This window comes from Copidosoma floridanum, unplaced genomic scaffold (genome assembly GCF_036245765.1).
Source record: "Copidosoma floridanum isolate Cflo_tuat_1 unplaced genomic scaffold, Cflo_Japanese_pri ptg000020l, whole genome shotgun sequence".
In the NCBI taxonomy this organism is placed as follows: domain Eukaryota; kingdom Metazoa; phylum Arthropoda; class Insecta; order Hymenoptera; family Encyrtidae; genus Copidosoma; species Copidosoma floridanum.
In genome coordinates, this window is record NW_028321897.1 from 7,521,078 (window position 1) to 7,541,607 (window position 20,530).

Here is a 20,530-nt window from a genome sequence, read left to right on the forward strand (position 1 = left end):
CGCGAAACATTTGAATTAAAGGAGATTGAAATTACTCACGTAAATGTCGGTGTAGTTTATCGTCACGTTACGTTTAATACAAACATGTATACGCCAAAAGAATGTCACTAAATGGTAAATCTACTTTATTCGTAAAAATATTACTTGAGCCAATCAAACAGGTCATCAATGATTACGTTGAAGGATATTATCCGTTCCCGCTAACAAATTTGAGTACAAATCTATCAAAGATATCGATAAACATATGGATGAAATATTATGTGGTAGGCTAAAAAATTAAATAGATTTTGTAAAACAACCAAAAGAAACTAAAACCAGAGCTAACATTCCATTTTTCAAGCCTATCTTTAACCACGGACTTTCAGTTTTTTTTTCTTTGGAGCTCAGTAAAATTATTCTCCCTTTTCATCTCTACATCCCATTTTGTTTCATCCACCTTGTATATCTAACGTCCACTTGCACCTTGCACTTACCTAAACCTATACCTTTCGCGTGAGGCCTCGTAGGCAATATTAATCCTTTGCAACATCTCAAGTCCGCTACCTTGTATGGATAAACAAAACGATACGAAAAAAAAAATGCACAGTATAGACGGGACATTGATTCTTTTTTTTTATGACTCATAAATCCATTGGATTTTCGTAATACTTCTCGGAAAAGCCCACTTCCTACGTGGATAGCCTATCAACAGCTCCAAAAGCCCCCAACGACGCAGCCAGCCGTCAGCAAGATAATATACTCATGAATCGGCAGAGGCCGATGACGGACTGAGAGAGATGCCCGGTTCTGCGTGTATACCGATATACAACCTGGCTGGACATAGTGGATCATTCGAATGCATCGGGCATAGTGTCAGGGCTCGCTATACATCGACAGGGCCAAATAAGGCCGAGAGAGAGAGAGCCGCCGTCGGGAGGACCTCGGGTTCAAAGATGCGGCTTATATATTTACCGGTTGCGACGGCCCGCAAGAATGGAGCGACAAACCGGAGGGGGAATTCAATACGAGATCGTATCGCCCGCGTTGAATATTATAGGCAGAGTATATGGACAGGACGTGTGCTGCTGGACATTTTTTGATGTCCGACTTGATGAGCCGAGCAGGTAGTATACGCTCGATCATAAAGGACGGATTATTCAGGTGTTCGGATGTGGCGAAACGAATCTTCATTGCCGAAATACTCACCTTGGTGGTGATACTGAACAATGGGTAGCTGTTGGGTGGAGCTGTAACTCCAGTGTAATTCCAAGAGGACAGACTCCGAATGTTTTCCAAAGCCAAGCGCAGTAAAGATGGGTGACCTACAAGCTCCGGAGACGCGCGATACCCGTCTGCCCGTGGAGGCAAAAAAAAAGCAACTCTCCCGAGAATAGATTATGTTACGTGCTTGTGCCACGGCGAGGGCGTGACTCGAATGTGTTATGTGGTCAACGTGCCTAGCTTCTACTCGTGTTCCTGCTGTAGCGGTGGAAAGGATAAATAGCCTCTACACAGTACCTGTACCATTTCTCTCTCTCGCGATCGTATATACAATGGAGGACTCGATTGATTGAGAAAGCTCGGAGGCTTTGCACATTTTTACTCTCTTCTCAACAGTAGTGCTGCGCGCGACTTGTCACTTTACAAGTTAAATGAATTGATGAAGTAACATATGAAACAAACAATAAATCTGGGTTCAAGACTTTTACATCCTGTATGTGTTACATCACTGTCCGTGTCGGCTTTCTCGCTCATCATTTTTTTTTAATAATCATCGAGAAACACGTTTTCCTGGATGTAATCGACAAAGTTGTTAGGGCAGCAGTCTTAACATAAAGTGAGAAAAGGTGTCTCTTAACTCACCAAATATGTATAATCCCAATTTTCGGAAATATGCGTGTCTGCAACAAGTTGCAACAAGTTTACATGGTGGTGAACTTTGTAATGTCCTAGAAAATTCTCTATACTTCTCTGACAATTCAAACTATTCAGATTTTTCTAGTTTTATCATAGTTTCAATCAAATCTCGAAATACTTTAGCATTGACTATGATGACAATGTATGTTAACAAAGTTCTTCTTGTTCGTCATTTTTTTAATTGGAACCCTTTACCTCGCGTGACAAAAATTGCAATCCTTTTTGAAATCCTTTCGCCTACGATAAGGTTACCTCTTCAAAGCTTACGTCTTAACGTTTAAGTTGTACGATTGTAGAATATTGAATTTTCAAAGCTTGAGGTTAAGATGGACTGGCAAGATTTATAGCAATTTAGTATATTTTTATAGTCTTCAGTCACAGACAACTAGTTGTTTTTTGCGTGTAGGAATTTTTCGCAGTTCAGTACCAAAAGGATTGCTTTTAACATTAACGAACAAATCAAGAAGATTACCTTGACATCTGTTCAACGAAGCGGCAGTGATAGTATAGATATAGTTTGCGCAATGCAAATCGGCACGCATATATGAAGGGGGAGAAGCGGTAGGTGGGTCGTCTGATGCTTTCCACGTGAGGCATTTGTTAAAGCCAAAGAGACGCAATGCGCCGAGAATATCAGGTACGGGTGTATTCGCCCATATAAATACACGAGACACGGAAGTCGCGGCGGCAGCGAGAGGGTCGCCGTTCCTCGTGTACATATTATACTCTCCGCATGCAGACACGCACCGACTCAGATCCACGACGCCCTGCACCTTAGCCATATCTCCTCTTTGCCCTGCTCCACGAAATTATCTCTCTCTTGTTTGCGATGAAGATGTCCTCTTGTTGTTTTATTTTTTCATTCTATCAAAGTCATTGGTCAAGAATGTCTCGTAAAAGGCAACATATTTTTGTATGAATATATTATGCTAAATGTAATTTTTTGGCTCATTTTCTAACATTTTTATGTTAGATGTGCAAAATGAGGATGCGTACAATGCACGCTGGACTTACTGTCATGGAAAATTAAATACAATCACTTGGTAGCGTTGTTATTGTTAGTGTATAAAACTGATGGCACATGCATGTCACACATTAATATAATCTCAACTAGCCCCATTCAAAAAAATATTTTTACGTCTAATTTGAAAATAATAAAGAGAATATATATTTTTCACAATCCTGATTATACATTAGTTATATCATAATACAGGTCTGAAAAGTTACTCGATCAATCACTTTTTACACTGTTGTAAGGGTCACATTTACAGGACCAAAAAAATTTATTTTACACTACTCTAAATGAACTTTACAGTGCAGTATATACTAGAGTTTTTCTTTGCAACTTGGGGGACCTTTTGGAATTATGTCATGATAAAAAATTTTTGCTTTATATAATGGCTCATTGAGATTTGGATTTCCCGATGATGACTTCTTTTTCACGTCAACGATCTTTATATGTAATTTACGTAAAATCCACAGATTATTTTTATACACGATTGAAAAAAGAAAAGAAATTGACTTCAAGGTTTCGTAAAACCTTTTCTTCGTAAGCCATCCTACTGCACACTCTTGAATTAATGCAACGCACTTTTCTCGATGCGTACGAGAATTTGCGAATATCCTCACGTACAGCAATTTAAACTTTTAAAGTGTCCTTACGCGTGTGGGCACGAGTGACATGGATCAGAGATGTATGATTTAGCGTCACATGCCGACTTTTCCCTTCTCGGATGGGCGAGGAGAGGTGCCGATGGATCGCCAAAGTGGGCCAAAGGAACGCATATGTGCTCGGAAAAATTAATAGCCCGGACGCTGCCAGAGAAAAAATTGTAGTGACCGGCGATGCACTCGGTGGCAAATTTCAAAAGGAGAAAGCGCACGTGCGCCATCGGATGATGATCATGAGTGTACGCATAGCTGTTGAGGTGTGCAACTCTGCCCATACGCCCATTGAATTGAAAATGTCTCATGGTGACCGATGAAATAGTGTCACACTCCCGAGGATGCACCGATCGAGATACCAATGGGTACCTTTTACTGTATACTCATAGGGACACTTGGAAAATCATTACTATACTTATGTGCGCCCAATTGATATGCTCGGCAGTTGTTTTGCAAAATCATAAAAACTAACGTAACTTTGGTCCCTCGTTGAATCTCGTGGAACCTTGTTGTCGTAACTTTAGTCAGTCGGGAGGTTTTGCGAAGCAAAGAGAGACCAAGCAATTTGGGTAGGTTTATTTGCCTCACTGGCAAGCTTTACGGTACTCGAGTGCATATTATAATATATCCTCGTATACACACCCGTGCACAATCAAACGAGTGCGTGCATTCTTTTAATGGACGAAGCCGTACTCGAATCACGACTCCGCGCTCTTTTCCCCTTGGTTTTCTCGTTGTGCACGTGAATGATGCGGCGCCCGTGCTTATACTCCACGGTTTGCTCTCCGTTTCGTACATTAAGAAAAAATACACCCACAGCACGCCATTACACCATATGCAAAGGAACTTTGTACTTGAACTGAATGCACCTTTTTCGGATGTCCTCGTCGTCAAAGCCATCACCGTTGTATGGTGCCTCTTGCGAAATGAGGTGAGGTGAATTAAATTTTTTTTTAAATAACGACTCTAATCTAAAAAAAATAGACGAGTAAAAGAAAACAATTAATGTGTTGAGGTCATTGCAACAAAAATGAAAACACATTTTCCTTCGTCCTGTAAGTCTATTTGGCTGTGAAAAAAAAAAAGGGAACAAAACAAACAAACAAAAATCTTAAATGGGGTCCTTTCAAATACCTCAGATGTACTAGTGCGAAACTGGAAACAAACAAATAATCATTAAATCCACAAATGGAAACAAAATACAATGCATTTCAATAAACTAACGCATTTGATAATCGCAAGTTAAAAAGAAACTGCGTTTCCGGGCATCGTCATCATCGGAGCACACTTATATCGTCACGACAAGCAGGTACAAACGAAGGATGAAAAAAAACAACAACCGCACGCTTGTGTACGTCCTTCGGGTTTCACGTGTGCTCCTCTGTACACCTAAATACTTCAATCAAACGCACGAAGCAGCATTACGAGCTCTTATGACGTAGCCTCAGATAATAAGCGGCGTCGCGTGGGCTTCGCGCTTCCTGGACCGTGATGAATCCAACGCGCGCTCACATTACCTTGCCACGGTAGCTCAGTCGGCAGCTGGACCGTGACCATTTAATTCCATCCATCCGCGCAGATGTGCGAGGAGTCTCGCGATGGCCTTGCCTCTAGTACTTGTAAATCCATCCGTATACGTATACGTGCCAGCGCACGCGTGAGATTACGCCATGGCTCGTGATGGCTGAATTACGTGCGCTTGACCGTACCTCTTCATTATTCTCTTGATTGTCGTATTTTCGAGCAGAGAGCGCTCGATCTTTCCCCCCCCCCCTTCTGTTTGTCTTGCTTGGACAAATTCAAATGTTCTTTGTGATTATATGTTGTTTATGTTGATTGCAATGATACATGGCGAGTGAAAATAAAAACCACAGTTGGAAATTTCTTCGAAAGAGAGCAGGGGGTCCGTCGAAAAAGCTCTGCAGTACCTTTTTTTTTTCTCGAGTGTTGAGCGGCAATGGCATAAAGTCTGCGTTATAGGGATGGAGGGAAGAAAAAGCAACGACAGTCTCCCTTTTGTTTTGGGAAGCGCAGCAGAAAACGTGGCCGGAGCCGCGAGCCAAAAGAGGTTGTCTCTATACGTTCCGATGCGGCACTTTTCGTGGCACACACAACCCAGAAAAGAGCGAAAATTCCCCTTTTTGTGTCACCGATACATGTGAGAGAGAAAGATCGCCCCTCTCCTTCTCTCGTCTCGCCTCCCTGATGCATCCTCTTCTTCTTGGCCCCGGACGAGCATTCGAAAAATACCGTAGACGCACGCGGCGCGAATTCCAAGCACCTCCTGGAGAAAGAGGAGGCCTTTGAGTGTTCCCCCACTGTTGGACGTACATGTAGGTCTCGTGGTGATTAGGATCATTGACGTCTGACGTACCCCGAGATGCAAAATATTCCGGTGGACATGTGATTTGGGGGTGCCTATATAAAACAGCTTCAAACTTACGGGAAGGCTTTTTCACTCCTCTCAAGAAGAAGTGTACGATGAACAGTAAACTGTAGCGTGATTTAGTTGGACTAAAAAAAACGTCTTTCTCTTTTAGAACACATACATAACAGCATTTAGAATTTATTTAAACTGTTTATGTTTTTTCGGTTAATGAGCACGAATCGAAAGCTGAAATTACTCCACACGCGTCACAATTTTTGTACTTTTTTCCTCGTTTATTCCTATATATAGGCGAACCGAGTTCATAAGTGGTAATTTTATAATCCTGATTTTTGGCTTGAAAATAATAAGTCCTCGTACAAAGAATAAACGTAAGAGGATTGTGATGTCATTGAGCAATTTGAACTTTAAAGTCATGTTCAACGGCCCCAAAATCACAGCGTAATTTATCATCCAGAGTAATTTATAGTTTTCATCGGATATATCAAAAATTAGCTTAAATGTCCGATATCCCGAGCACGTAAAGACTTATCCAAGCTTTTTTACAACTGTTCAGTTTTGTACCTGAATATTTGCCGACAAACCTTTTCTAAATTCAAATTGCGTCACGTTTGTTATTCTTGTATTAAAGTTGAAGTAATTTTCCGATCATACGCCTTTATCATCGCGCACATTTGCAATGCCCAAGAGACCGTTTTACCTTTACTCTTGTACCTTTATTTATCAATGTACTAGAATTTCTACTTTAACTTTTGTCTCTATAAATATTGCTCTGCGAGCATAGTAAGTTAGTTAGCGCGCCGCGGCGGCAGAGAAAGCTTCTCTCCGCTTGCCTTCACTTGAGCACATTTTCATAATTTAAGCACTGTAAATATATTGTAAATATTTTTATTGCATATTTGCGTTATATTTATTTTCCGCCGTAAATCACTTCCATCTCTACACGACTGAACTGGATTGGGAGCAGCATAAAACCCCTTCCCTCGTGAACAACAACCTTTTTTGTTTTTGTTTTGGGAGCTAGAAAATCAAAGGAAAATCGTTACCATTTGGACGGAGGAGGAGCCAACCGAGAAGAAATAAACTGAACAACCTCGAGCTACTACAGTATAAGTATACGTACAGACGCAACATCTCTGCAGTGAGGAGAGGTACTATACGAGCGAGCAAACTCCGCAGCAGCGGCAGAAAATCAATAAGCCACGCCTATTGCCTTCTCGAAAGCCTCGAGGCGAGCGAGCCTAGCATGCACACGGACAAGATTCTCTACACACACACACACACACACACACTACAGTCGTGCACGCGCGTGCGTGTCTATTATTGCCAAAAAGAGAGAGAGAAGAAGAAATAAGCAGGGAAGATGTGGTGTACGCCACGGATTACATTTATAATCAGAGGCCAAAAAGAGTATCCCAACAGCTTCGATGACGACAAGAGGATGGAAAGCTCCCGGGGACGGCAGCAACGACAAAAAAAGCTTTTGTACCCATACAGAGGCGACGTACGAACGATCTCTTCCTCTCTCACCCACTACAAAGGGATGGGATGTAGACATCAGAGACGCCAGCGTCGTCGCATTGTATCCTCCTCCATTACTGGCGCAGCTCTCTCGCACAGCCAAGTAAGAGCGCCTTTCTCGCATTAGCATAAGAATTCAGCGCTGCGCCTGACCTGACTCCCCAATCTCTCTCTCTCTCTCTCTCTCTCTTGATACTTACGTGCGGCCTCTCGCCCGTGAATCAAGAACCTCCTCTTTCCTCTCGTCCCCCTATTTTTTTTTTGTTTCCTTTATCCATAGCCATCACTGCTGCGTGGGTGCCACATCGAGGGGACAACAACGGAGTCGATCAATGGCTCGGGGAGTGATTAAGATCAGAGCTGTCTCCTCTCGTTCCTTTCTCTCGAAGCAGAGGGACTCGTTCGATTTCCACGCGGAATTTCAATTCGAGGACTTTATTTTATCGTGGGTTCGCAGGTCCCTCGCGTCCTGGGGAGGTCTCCCGAGTGCGTCTTTACCTGGAGTGTCGCGCGTTGCGTAACAGTTGCACCGGAGCTAGTGTTAAAGAAACAACCAACGAGAGTATATTATACAGAGCGCCCAACAATCGGGTGGGAAAAAGGCGTGGGGTCGATCGATCGGCTCGAGGGAAGAAAGGGGCACGGTCATTTAGTATTAATGGAAAAATCTTCACGCTCGCCGTGGAGTCGAATCGATCGTGTACGCGCGTGTGCAAGAGGAGCCGAAGAGACGCGCGAGCAATCTCAGTCCGTTGGTATAATGCGGTGATTCGACGACCGAGACGCTTGGCCGGGCTCGTAAGTGTATAAGTATATGGTAGTCGATAGAAACTCTCCTGGCTGCCAACTGGAAAACCGCGCGTCCGATTGTATTCAAATATCTCTCTCTCTCTCTTGACTATTGCTCCACCCTCTTCTTGGAACTTTCTGCTTAAATGAAACTAAAGCTTGAGCGATGTAAGAATGCTGCTCTGCGCTTTATTGAGGGTACACTAAAATGGGAACACATAACTCCAGTCTACAAGAAATATTCCATTCTAAGTCTTGAGGGTAGGATTAACTCGGATTAACTACATGGTAATCTGCCTTCTAGCCTCCATTCTACGAACTGGTGCTCCCTCTTACCTTGGTGAGATTTTTCGCTACAAGCCTGATCGCACCGAATTCGTACCGAAGCTCGTACTGAATTGTTTAGAAGCAGTTTTACTGTGGGAGCGGCTAAGCTGTGGAATGAAGTCCCTTCTATTATGCGAGCTAAATATGCTTCCAGCTCGTTTTATGGAGAGCTTTTTGCACACTTCAAGCGACTGGATCCTCGCCTCTCAAACTGACTTTATCTTTATTTTTAAGTGACTCAGTGATCATAAGTGCTATGAATCGACACCTTTTACTTGCAGTTATTACTTTGACTTTATTTTTCTCTTTAGCTAGTATAATTATTAATCTTTGGTTTAATTAGCTTATACATTTTTCTATTATATTACATTTTATTTTTTGTTTTGAAGAAGCTATAATTACACTAAGCTGACTGTACTTAGTTATATATGTTTAGTGCTTGCAAGCAGAAGTAGACTGCTCATATTTTGAGCCTTGTATAATGCTTAGGCTATTAAGGACCCTGAGTCCTTAGCCTTAAATAAATTTAATCTTTAATCTTTAATCTTTAATCTCTCTCGTCATTTTCTCGCGTGTACGTGACGCGGCACGTGGTGGGTTGGTACGTTACTAGTATACATATATAATGTGGGCGCTCGTAGTGTGCACTGCATGCTTGCGACCTCCCGCGACCGAGATCCTCCTCTATCTTCGCCCGATGGACGTCTGCTGTTACTAGTCTGTACCTACTTGTACGTACCTAACGCTGTGGCGCCAGTCAAATGGTTGGGGACTTTTCTCTCGTTACTCACTTTTTTAACATTCTTATCAGTGTTCTTTTCCTTTTTCTTTTTCTCGTTTTCAACAATTTTATCGTTTATGTAGGGTGCCTGAGTCCAAATACGAATACCGCGTACATAATTCTAACTCCAACTCTCTATCTTACTTTGATAGAAAGATGACGAAATGGGGGTGCTATCATAGCGTTTTTTTTTTTTTTTTTTTTTTTTTTAGTTAGAACATTTTTAGTTTTAATGAGAGTAGTAAATTTTTAATACAGTGAGATAAAAAAAAAAAAAAAAAAAAAAAAATCCGAATGCCGAAGCGGCAAAATCTTACAAAGAGAGCGAGCGATGGCAAATCTGTAGAAGGTACTCATCATTGGCGCATTTTTTTCATCAATTCGAATCTATGACCATTACAAAGGAGAGGGATGTGCTTATTGTCTCCACTTGCGTAGCCGATCAGTAAAAAAGTCTCCGAACTCTCTTCCATAGATTTATCTCGGAGCTGCATTGTACCTACGCGTAAAGACACACGCACAAAAGCTAGCTCTCATTAATATGCACCTGCCGTGAGCACATCTGCGTTGCGAGCGTGCGTGTCCGGCTGCGGGTTACGCAGACACACACACACACACACTTGCTCACTCTGATGGTGGTATGGGCTTAGTTTTTTTTTTCCGAGCCATGAACTACTGCGGCCGATCGGTTCGCTGTACACAGGTGATTATGATTGTTCTCGAAGGTATTGTGTCTAATGATGGAGGGGGGGGGAGGGCGATTGTGGTGCGACGATGGAAGAAAAAGGAGTATCGATCGGGCGTACGTGAGCCTTTTTGTAAAGAAAAATCCTCATGTCTGCGTTTGAAATCTCTTTTATGCGAATCATTGTTTATTTCAACATACCCACGGATTGTTGTCCCTGCGTATAAGGCCTTCGTTTTTTTTTTTTTTTTTTTTCTTTTTTTCTTTCGAGCACGAGAAACAAGATTGATGCGCGTATGTGTATGTATGTATGTATATGTAGACGTGAGGTGATAAAAGAGGATAAATCTGGAAGCGAAGGGGGGGGAGATGAGGTAGAGGAAAATTCGAGAGTGACGGATGGCGCGAAAGGTGAGCGAAAAAGTACGTGGTGTTGATCTTTACTGCTACGTAAGAAAAGAGATACATACAACTTGCTCGTGCGACGAATGCAAACATTTTCGCCAGAACGTGTCTCGCTTGTTGTTGGATTGAAAAGAAAAAAAAAGGAAAAAAAAATTTGTGAAATAAGCGAGCACCTTGCGAAGATTTTTATTTATTACTGTTACTCGTGTTACTTAAGCAGACACGTTGATGCTTTTTTTTATCTAGTCGCAATGCACCGATGCTTCCGGAAAAGGACGAAAATATAGGATTTTCGCCAAAAAAAAAAAAAAAAAAATGAGGTTTTATTGTCCCAAAATCCTAAAACCCTCCTCTGAAAACCTTCATCCAGGCGAATCGACTACAACGAAAAAAAAAGGGTACGAAAAATAATGAGAAACTACCCTCTCCATACCCCACATCGAAACCGTAGTAATAATTTAAAAGAAAAAAAAAAAAAAAAAAAAAAAGAAAAAAAAAAAAAAAAAAAACGGAGGAGGGAGTCGCGTTCTATCGACTGTAGGACAGGGGTACACCTAAAACGTACAGTGCAGTAAATAGAGTAGCCGAGTGCGCAGAGGCAGCCGGGCAGGTACGTGTATACATGTGATATCCGTGTATATACATGCACACGAGGAGGAGAGAGAGAGATGTGAGCTTTGCGGGGCTGCTGCAGTGCGTCCATCCAGCGGAAGTGGTCGATACCGTGACGCGTTTGGGCTGCTCCTGCCGACGTTGTGCAGGCGATGTGTATAGAACTGACTCCTCTGCAGCGGATCTTATACCTCCCACGCGCGGCACATATGTATATATGAATGCAAGCCTCTTCGGGGGCGGACTGGCTTGTGGATATGCCCCTCGGAGTCTTCTCTTTCTTCTTTCTGTTCCTCCAAAGCCTTCCTTTTTAGTTTCTCCACTTTCATTACTCACAACTCCAAAGCACATGTGGATTATCATCGTTATCCCAAAGGAATTCTGCATGAGATTCTTTCAATTTAAATTCAAACAGTAGGGCGTATAGTCTAACTGTTGGGAAGAAAAGTTTCTCTCTCCTCCCTCTTTGCTGGTGGTTCGTTGTTATTGTTGTTTCTGGAGTACGTTTTTACGACCTCGTCTATTGCATACCACTTGCACCTTCGACGACGCGACGATACTCTGCAATGCGGAGTGAAAAATTGCTGGCTCCTCGTAACTATTAGTTCTGGCGATGGAAGAAAAAATCTTTATAGTTCACATCATTGAGAACAATAATCCTGATGAGATGTAGCTTGTGATGTAATTGATTATCCAAAAGTGCAATGGGATGGAAAAAAAAATAAATAAAAAGTACCTACTTGTGAATGCAAATGTGTGCACTTGACACAGTGACATTTTTACCTTTCATCGTTTTGGTCGGGGGGTGCGCTAATTTCATGGTGAAAAAAATTCATGGCTCTTGGTTTTGACATCTAAATCCGAGGCGTTAGTCCACATGGACAAAGACATGGGGGTTTTATAATATGTTGGGAAGTAAAAGACAAATTGGAAGACATATAGTTAGGGTGAGGTACATGGACAAAAAAAGAATCTCGTATACTTCAATACAAATTATAACATCCTCGATTATTTTCTACTACGTGATACGCTCCGGTGAGCATCAATATTAAATACACATTTGATTTTCCAACACGTGGGACCCATCGTTGTTCGCGCCAAACCGCACTTTTAGAGCTCAAAATTGACGCCTCGTTTCCTCCTCGTGGTATTACCCAAAGATTGCATAATTGCTTCTTGGTTGTGTTCCCTTCTTCACAGCTAAACTCGTCGATTTACGTCTTTTGTCGTTTATTTTACCATGTTATCTCCTCCGACAATTACGGACGATAAGAGGAAATTTGTTTTGCTCTAGTCTTTAAAACTAATTGTATGACGCTACGCTTGACAATTAGTGCGCATCGTCTTCTTTTTTTTTTTTTTTCTTTTTTTTTCCCCCTCAAGGAGATTACGATAAACATGCACCTAAGAACACATTTCACGGAGTGACGATATTTTTTCCGCACGTGTGCGAACAGCTGCTTCGGTCGAGAGATGAATTTTCTACTTGAATCGTCACGATCACCATATTCTAGAGCTCATTTGAAAGGAAGTCACGACAAACTTTTTTTTTCTTCTTTTTATTGTAGGGAGAGACATTGATTTATAACTGCGATTGACTTAAAAAAATTTCTGAAAGTAGAAAATCCGTCAATTCAGGCATGATGAGTCGTAAAACCATGCAATTGGGGAAAAGAGAAATATAGATGATTCGAGAGGAAAATATTGTAATGAGAATAAGTGGACTAAGTGTTCGATCGTGTTGAGTATTAGCAGGTGAAATACGATAAAAAAAAAATTAAAAAAAAGACAGAGAAAACGTACCTCAGTACGTATATTACCTATAGGTAACTGACGTCAAAAGGGAAAGGTACACTTGATGAGCAAATGACACAAAATATCGCAGCCACATCTGGATAAGTGTATGAATGTGTCGCTCTAGCGCCTTTTTCATCCATACGCGTGTACAGGTATTAAACCTATACGCTCTGCGGATTGTCAGATGTAGTGGAGCGTGGCCCAGATAACGTATACGGAACAATAGAATTCAACGCTACTATGGCTCTCGGTGGCTCACAAGTACATACCTACACACACAGACATATGTATATTTATATATATATATGTACATCCAAACTAGCTCTCGATTGCACGACATGCCGCTTCTTCTTCTTCTTCTTGGTTGTTGTTGTTGTTTTTTCTTTCTTTCTTTTATGTGTCACGGTCGCGGCGCTTTTCTGGCCAGCTCATGCTTATGTGTCCGTTTCTCCCCCGCGATCTTTGCCTGTACCGATCTCCATTAGCCGCGAAAACCCAAAGTGCGCAATTGCACGCGCTTGTTATGTACTGGCGCACTGTAATTGTGGATGTATTTTTTTTTCTCCTTTTTTCACACCGACACTTTTTCGCCGATCCCCGACGGTCGACGCGCGCTGAATTTTCGATTAGCGGCTTCTATTGACCGTTTGGGGAACGGAGGAGATGTATACACTTTGGAGTGTATCTCACCGTCCCCAGCAAGGTTGGACTGCACTTGTGCGCGTATGCGTATATTTTTATTGTCCGTGTGGTGAAATCCCTACTGTTGAATAAACCACGTGTAGTCGAGGGAAAGTTAGCACCCGATTCATGTCTGCCGATTTTAGATTTTCTCCAAGACAAGGATAATTTATAATCAGCTTGGTTGGCAAATTCGCCGATAAATTGTAACAGCGATCGAGGTTCTCACGTATAAGAGGTACTTCGAAGTCGCTGAGATACGCTAAAGACATGCAGGGGCGAAAAAAAACGAGACACATCCAAAATGGGTCAAGATTGACGTGGGATTAGGTATCAATATACTCTTAAAAGGGTAAGAAAGGTAAAGCAAATGCAAAAATTTGATAAAGCTTTCTTAGTTCTTCGTGTTTTGGTTGTTTTGCCATACCTATATCGAGCTAGCCCGGATTTCAGTAGAGTAAGCCGTGTTTGGTAAGACGGGCTCTCGCAAAAGTGGCCAACTCCTCGATCGGATCGAATGCGCATGCAACGGTTTTCGATGTTATTGTTAATCAACGTAAAATTCAACAGTAAAAGCAACAGAGTGCTCAACCTTTGATCAACCGAAAGCCGATCGCGTCGAGTGTATACGCACGACAACCAGCCGCGGTAGATTTTAGGGGCATTCTTTTGCCTACGTATACACGTATATTATGTGCATGCACTGGCAAAGGAAAAGAGAGTTGGGACTCTCTCACGGGGCCATCCCGGTGATGACGCCGTCATGCTCGCCAATACCTATATGTATACATCGTCTGCAGTGACACTCAGTCCCGCATGGATATATATATACACGCGCACAGTTTCGCAATCGAAGAGCATACTACGACGCACGTTGGTACCTATGTATGATGAATGCACACGAGTGTAGAGGAGATCCGTTCGAAGAACGGAATTTTCACGAAGAAGCCGAGAGTCGAGATATTGTGTGTGCCAAGCATAGCAGCGGAGGACGGAAGCTACCAAAACCATAAATCAACGTGAGCGCGGCCTGCGACAGTGTATAACATATTATGCACGTATACCCGATGCTCGTATACGTGTCTCTCTCTCTCTCTTGTGAGCGGTGCGCTTCTCCTGTATGTATACATGTATATGGTACACGTGGGCTGGGGTGAAAGTCGTAAGAAAGGAAAAAAAAAAAAAAAATAGTGCACCGTACACCGGATCATCATCATCGTCGTCGTCATTACCATCATCATGGGTAAGTGGGTTCTTTGTACGTATGTCGTGTGTGGGTGAACGAATGGCGATTGGAAAGTGCGTGTATACCTGCAGCTGACAGTGTTCCGTTGGAGAGGCATCTCTCTCTCTCTTGACGATTTTCTTCGTACGATCCGCGACCGGTGTTTCGTACGTTTCTTGAATTTATAAAATTAATTTTTTTTTTTTTTTTTCTTCGTCTTTTTTCAGTCATCCCTAGCGTACGAGAGACGTGCAATGTTGAATGCAATTAAGGATTCTGCACATTTTTATTATACTATATTGGGTGATAAGTATTTCAAATAACTTCTGTTCGTTTGCACTGCGCACACAACAACGCTTTGAGAATTTTCACCATAACTTTAATTGTAAATGAAGCTTTAATGTTTTGAAAATTCATAAAAAAATTTAAATTTCATTGATATAGGTTGTTTATTGCACATAAAAAATTTACGTTGTTGGTTTGCTCATAATGTAAGGGTAAACTAAAAATTTTTCATCAAAATAAAAACCCCATCTTTGTAACTTGATAATATGATATTTGTAATATAAATGAGCTCTGAATTTTACATAAATATCACAAAAGTTAGTAATTCTAATGAATCGATTAACCGACTACTCTTGAAACAAAAAATTCCCGTTTATTACGCGTATAGTTGAGTATTTGTCACACGTACTTGCAAATCCACGAACAAAATGCATGAAAAAGCAAACGTGCCCTATAAAAACGTGCAAATGTATCAGGTAATAAGATACAAAAACAATAACTTAATCATAATAATAAAAAAAATAGTCACGAACGCACGCACACGCAGTCCGAAAAAAGGGGGTGTACACTCACTAATGCGCACCTGAAAGATTTCAAACGATGTTACGTACAAATACAGCCACCCCAAGTGCAAAAGGGAACTAACTTCCTCGTAGCTTCCCGAGATTTATGTGGAAACAAATTAATTCCTGAAACTCGACGCGCGTAAAAGTAAAGCACGAAAGCCCCGTATAATGCGCCAACGTGCCCCGTATACGCTTTCGATTTATCTGAATCTTAATTATAATTCGCACGTTAAGTGGATCGTCCTGGAGCTGGGGTTAGGCGCAAACAGCGCACGTAATGGCACTCCCCCGCATGGGATCGACAAATAAGAAGGGATATTATATACCCACGTATGGATGCTCGCTCGCGATAAAATTCATGAATCCGCGGAAGTAACAAGGTCAAGCGCGCCCCTCTCTCTGTCTTGGGCACGAGGTGTACTTGCACAGCTTCTCTCTCCCTCCCCATGTGGTGCGTTTTTTTTCTTTTTTTTCTTCCTTTTTCTTAGTTTTACATGGGTGTTGGTGGTCAAGTTATTGAGATTAATAAATTCCAAAGAGTGGGTGATATTTCACTATCTTTAGGTACAATGCGATGGCCAAGGATACTTACACGTGGGTGTATGTACCTATATATATATATGTGTGTGTGTTTCTGGAAGCCATAAAATGAGAAAAGTAGACCAAACGAGTGGAAGAGAGTTTCAGGGGAGCAGCGAGAATCTCGCAAATTCAATATACTCTCTCGCTCTCTCTCTTGGCTCCGTCTATTTTTAGAATAAATCTATAGCTAAACGTTCGTTCCTCTCCCGTACCCTCCGGGCTTTTGGAGTCGCTTCGTACACCGAAGCTGTAGAAAAATCAAAGCTTACGAGTGAAAAGTACGGAATGGGGTGTCCTATATCCGGAAAATCCTTGGGATTTTTTTAAACAATGGACAATTAGGTGATTGGAAAAAAAAAAAAAAAAAAAAAAAAAAAAAAAAAAAAAACCAATGAGATCAACTTCCCACATGTTGGCGTAGCAGCAACGTTGCAACATCCTCGTGTGGTATCTTATTTTCAGCTGCCAAGTACGCGGAGGACAACAACGGGCAGGGACGAAAACAAGCCATAGAGTATCAGGGGGGGTTGCGCGAGAAATTCTGGTTAAACGTCGCTTCCTTCGTCATCTCGTTGTTTCGCTCTCTCGTCTGATACATCACGTGTATGGTATGCAACAGCCCACCGAGAAAAGCCGTCTAGAGTCGGACGCACGCGTATACTACCATAGAGGTATAATAATAGAGTGCGCGACCAAGGCAGAGGGGACGTCAGAAGGTGCGAGAGAGAACGCATTCTATGCCACCACTGACCACTCTGATGCAGATGCACTGCTATACTCACACACATACATATACATTGTCGGGGGACTCATCGGAATAGCTAATCAGGAGTGGTGGCATAGAATGCGTTCTCTCTCGCACCTTCTGACGCTGCAACTTCCAGGCCAGTATAGCAGTCACGCACTCTATTATTATACCTCTATGTATACTACACGTACATTCGTGCATTGATCTCGTGTGTGCGCTGGTACACGTCCGCCCTGGAGTTAAAGGTATACCGAGGAGCCACGCCGGGAGAAGGGAAACCGTAGAAGATGGGAAACCTCTGCGAAGCTAGGTATTACCATCTTTTTTTCTCTTTTTCTCTCTCATCTTCTTCTTTTCCTTCACCCTATTATCCCAGTCCCGCTTCCCCTCGTTCATATTTCCTGCTCTCCATCGCAGTGCTATTTTATCTCCTACTTTGTTGTACTCTTTGACAAACAACTTTTTCCTCTCACATGGCGATACTCGAACGACCCTCTTTTTTCGTCATTCATTTTTTTTTTCTTCTTTTTTTCTTCTCTCATTGTTGCTCATGGTTTATTTCATCACAAGTTATTTGTTGAGCTCCATTTTTTACACCAGTGTTTGAAAATCATACGGATATTTTAAAATTCCAAGGACAGTTGAAATGAAAAAAAAAAAAAAAAAAAAAAATTTTACGCATCTTAACGAGGAATTACAGAGATATATCAGACATCAGACTATATAATGTTCGGAAACGTACCTGCAAACAATACACCACGTCTTAATTACATTCAAATTTCACGGTACTTGAGTTGGTTATGAGTGCGTGATGCTAATTGTTATCACTTTGGTTTCATATAGCTGAAACAAACTTTTTGTTTACCTTCCATCCAAACGTACAGTTTTCAATAAATCTAAATTTCAAATGACACTAATATTGTTATTATTGCTGCTGATCAGTGTTTATACACACGACCACGTGGTTAAAAAGATAGTCTCGAGTGATTACGTAAATACAATGAACCATATATAGATATTGTACGTGCGTGTAGTGAAAGGCTGTGTAATCTCTCAAGTATATTTGAGCGGGCACTCATTCGCTCTTTGGCGACTACCTGAGCTCATTAGTCCCGAGCTACCGTAAAAATTTCTTACATTTCTCATCAACAGATCTATATCGAATGTAAAATAGGATGATGTCGTTTATAATAATCATTTACGAGAGCTTGAGTATACATTTTAATAGCCCCATTTTACAGTCTGTGTATATAGTTACATACTTATCAGAACAATGTATACCACGATCACGCGTATCCATGCGAGCAGAGGTATATGTTTGTGTAATGTGATTCAGAAATGAAAAAAACTTGTGAAACTCGTCATAAAAAGGGACGGCCATGGTCTTGCGAACAAGGTCAAAGTCGAGGGATGCACGGGCTTACATATATATAATATGTATTTTATGGTGAAGCCACTGGTAAGACATACACACATACGATGCATGTACGAGCAGAAAGGGCAAATTAATGTAACGCTTCGAGGTATAAAAAATTAGTCCAGAGCTCCGCAGCGAGGATGCACATGTTTTATCTGTTGAACCGATTACCACTCGCCTGTACTTCCAGCCCACGCGTTTCTCTATACCGCTTGGCTCTTTGTGCCCCTCTTCCTCCCCTCGTTTTTCTCTTTCCACCTACTACTCCTTGTTCTCTTGCCGCTGGAGTTTCGCTTTTTCTTGCAGACTGTACCTACGTTTCCACTCGCAAGCGTCGCTCCCCCCCCCCTTTTTTTCCTCATTTTCTGCGTATTCGCTCGCCTACGTGCACGTGCGTTGTTTGCCCTTGTGATATTTCCCCTGTTTTTTTTTGTTTCCATGTTTTTTTTTTTTTTTTTTTTTTTTTGCTGCTCCATATATTATCGCAGAGCTCGTCTCGGGTGCTCCCATGCGTAATTGCTGGCAATCGCAAGAAGATACTCTGGAAATCGTTTCACGCTGACTCGTTTGATCTACACTACAGGTATGTTAGGCAGTTTAAAGGTAAGTAGTACTTACGGGGTGAGGGATTAAAAAGTGCAAGATTAAGAGGTCATTACTATCATTATTATACATGGAGTTGTGGAGATTGAAAGTTGAGTGGTATAAAGTTATGGGGTTACTTTGGGGACGTTTGGATCCATTTTGTTGAGGTTTATTAGTCATGGTTTTTTTTTTCTAAAGCCAGAAAGTTCTTTACGAGCTTATTCAGCCGCACAGTAAGCAACATTTACGAGTAATTAATTCATACGACGTCACTTAACGTTTCTCTTTATTTTGTTTACTGTCTGGTAATCCTTAGCACGTCCTGTTGGATGGTATACTTTATCAAGACGCATCACGAATCGATTAACCCCTCGAGACTTTTACGAAATCAGGGCAATGTAAGATGATAATATTTCTCAACCAAACCGTAAAAACATCTTGTTTCCAAGGTTCTATTAAAACTCCAAATTTCCGAATGTCAAAGATAAACAAAGTACAAGTTCGTTGTAGTATCAAAAAATGTTCGCATCAATGCTTAGGAGGAACAACGTATCATCTTGACAACTTGGAGGTATTAGCATCAGGTCAAGTCCCATGCACCGATCTATGTAGATGTATTTTCTGTAACGACGGACTGACTCGAAGCCTATGCCGTCAAGAGTCTCCCCCTACACGAAAAAATGCGCCTTGCGTTCAGTCCTCCTCCTCTGGCCGTATAGACGAGAACAAAACCTCGCCGACGCCATTGGCTTTCGGCGCCCACTTTTGTGTGCCTATATCTCTCTGTTGTACAACATGTATATCATATACACACACGTACACCCTGACCCCATACTCGTCGGATAGTCGGAACAGCCCCAATGTATATAATTAGCAGCAACAGCAGCGGATACGAACGGCACGTCCCACTCGCGCGCATCGCAAGATAAAGAGCCCGGCCTCCCTCTCTCGCTCTGACCCCTTGGGTCATTGGTCAGAGAGAGTCGGTGCCTTTTTGATTCTATGCGTAAAAAATATATCAGGGCTCTGGAAGTTTTTATCGAAATTTTCACCACAAAATGGGCCACACCTTGACGATTTTGCATCCTCCCCTCCCCCCAAGAAACGCCGATTTAGATCGTCCACGGCAAACGCCGGAGCACCCAACGCTCAACGTGGAATCAATCGTGGGATTACTTATATTATATCTCTCCGCAAGTGTATACACAATTCGTCGCGGTCGCTTTATCCGCTTTGGTTTGCTCGACAGATTTGTGGGAACATACAAGTATCTCTCGGCCTCTGGGGTACCCATTTGAAATTATAAGCGCGTCGTGTATTGTTAACGACTCCAAGAGAGCGCGTGTGTGTGTATGTATATGGATTGTAGCGTAATTTCCCGGCCATCGAGAGGTATACAGGTGTATACATAGCTCACCTCGGTCCGTCTGGCTCGGCGTTATCGGCAAGACCCGCTGATGTGCACAAGCGAAAATTACGATGATCGGCCAAGCGCGCAATTATATTATACCGTCGGCTGTGCATTTTAAACGCGTGACGCGAATGGTAATACATGTATATGTTTTGCTGGTGCCAAG